Raw genomic sequence first — 2,848 nt, 5'->3', positions numbered from 1 at the left:
TTGTTAATTGTGGTGTCACACCTGATCATTTTTATACCAACTTCTGGCCGAGAACCTACCTGTATCTTACCCAGATGTGGCAAGCACTTGCAAGAAATGCTGTTTATTTGTTGATCTCTTGTTAAGCCGGTATTTCTTTTCCTTTGCTTCCCCTAGTGGCAGAATTGCGTATCGTGGCCATTTCTTTAAATAACCATAACTTGCTCAAATATGGGCTAGAAACTTGCAATTTTTTACCCAATACCCTTATATTTTTTTCTTTCTCTTCATGACTGGGCCGGATTAAACCATCTGGTGGGCCGGATGCGGCCCGTGGGCCATATGTTTGACACCCCTGCTCTAAAACAACAACAAATAAAAAACTTAAAACTTGTTTAAACACTGACAGGAAGTCAAAACTGCTCTTCCTAAAACTACTTTCCCAGCTGTTTAAATTAAAGGCCATTAGTTGGGTTTATCCTTTATCTGCCAAAACTAGTAAACCATTCTATTGGAAACCAATTTAGAGAGCCAAAGATATAAATAAATATCAGGATCATATTCACTGTGAATAAAGCTTTGGGAGGAGCAGCTGTAGTCAACTCTTTGTAAAACCTCGAATAGTTTAGATTTCTATGTAGGTCAAATTTGTGGTTTTATTGAGCTACCACAGAGCTGAATAAGTTCGGTTTCTTATCTTAGTTTTGCACTTTTTCTTTTCTTTTGAAGCTTAGGTTCAGGAAAAAGACAAATCAGCTTTTATTGAGCATCATGAAACACTGAAATATTTAAATTTCAAAACAAAAATATGAAGAGATAGGTAGGTCTATTTATTAAATGTTGCTTTTTATGTTTTTTATTTTATTTTAATCTTTTAATTCTTTTATCACCAAACAATTTTGGTTTGTCACCTCCTCTACTACTAATGTTGGTACTTTTGGAAGCAAATGCTACAAAGTGAACAATTCCTTGAGGTATGTTATATCAGCTGTTGGTACACTCCCATTTGCATCCTTCTATAATATTTTATGTTGTACACATGTAAAATATAAAACATTTTAGATCAGATATATCTCTGAGTTTGGATCGGCTTTTGCGCTAAAGGGTAAAAAAGTCGGACAGTCCTGCTTCCCAACAGATTAGGATTAGAACACTATGACTTTCCAGGATCCAGTTGATCCAATCAGGATTATTTGTTTACTGACACCAACACATTTTGGTGTATGGCTGCATTGCTTTCAGAATAGTATTGAAATATTTAGAAATTTTGTATTCCATTTTGTTTCATTTAAACTTTTTTTTAAATACATTTGCTTCAGGACTCTAAAAGGTCAATGGGCTTCCCCTAAATCACAGTTTTTTCAACTACGAATGTTCTAATTAGCAAAAGAAGTCTATGAAACTAAGTCATTTTCTGGTTTTTTTAATCAACTTTAATGTTTTATGTATCCTGCACCACACCTCCCTTGGCGCCGTGGTAACAGGTTGTACATGGCAGAGCCTTGTTAGACGTGTCGGCTAACTGCGTACTCCCACCTCTTAGTTTAGATCTAAGCACTGTGAATTTAAGGTGGTTTTTTTTTTTTTTTTGGCCTCGTTAAAACAAAGTTCCACTTCAGCAAAGCTGTTTCATTCGCTGAAAGCTAAGCCATGCAGCCCAACACTCATCCATGTTTCAGGACCGCCTTGGACTGACCTTGGCGCTGGATACTTTCACTGTCTCCACAGAGGAAGCAGGACTGTGAGTGAAATGCAAACAGGGGAGTCTGCTTGACGTGATCCTTTTGAATCACTACTAAGAACAACTGCCAGAGTTGTGGATGAAAAAAAAGACACACAACAAAAGAGAAGGAGTTTTTACCGGTGGCCAACTGTGACAAACACACACTTACACACAAATACTACTTTAGAGAATCAATGAAATATATTGTATGTGTTTGAATAGCTTAGAGTCATATTGTATGGACATTGAAATGTAAGAACATACAATTTCACACATTGTATGTGGACACAAATACCCTCATGCACACACACACACACTACATGCCAGAGTCACAAATGACTACACAACACATGGACTGAATAATTCAATTAAAGTTTACAGACACGCATGGTCTTAAAAGTGCCCAAATGGCAAGTTTATGTGCAGGTAAAATGGAACCAAACATCTGTAAAAAGCTGTAAAAATGAACTGAGTGTCTTTACAGGCTGAACAAGCCAACTGTCTCTTTTGCTTTTTATTCCCTTCTGTGCTTTCTTTTTACAACGTCTTGCATTTAGAATGTTTTGATGTTCTTTTTTTACCCCTCTTTGTAAAGAAGGAAACGGTTTATTCTGTCATGTTTCAATTCTCATCTACCCCTCTGATCTGTCGGTTCAGTTTCACGACAATACGGAAACATTTGACCAAAATCCGAAGGCAAATTAACTGTAAGCACAATGTAAAACCTGCAAACTCAAACCACAAAGTGTGTAAATATTTGTTAAGATGTTTTGTTTGGATCAACTAAAGCTTTTACTGCTATGGCTTCAGCACATCTAGTGCTCCATTTCTATAGAGCTGATAGCATACATGTCACACTGGAGCTTTTGTCACAGAAGCCCAAATCCTGTGTAGCCATACAAGGGAATGTGAGATTTTTGAATATGGAAGTTCAAAACTCATGTTTGCATAGACTTTTCGTTGACGTGACCACATGAACGCACGTTGAGGAGGGCAGTGTAAACGTAGCTTAACTGTTATTCCTATGAACACTGTCTGTTTTAAATCTCGATGGCATTATATTTAGGAAGATAAAGTCAGATAAAACCGTTGCATGGGAGGGAATTGTGGACTAACATTGAGGACATTTTGAGAAGCAAGCAGGCT

This window comes from Oryzias melastigma, linkage group LG11 (genome assembly GCF_002922805.2).
Source record: "Oryzias melastigma strain HK-1 linkage group LG11, ASM292280v2, whole genome shotgun sequence".
Taxonomy (NCBI): domain Eukaryota; kingdom Metazoa; phylum Chordata; class Actinopteri; order Beloniformes; family Adrianichthyidae; genus Oryzias; species Oryzias melastigma.
Note: the sequence above shows the minus strand (reverse complement) of the source record.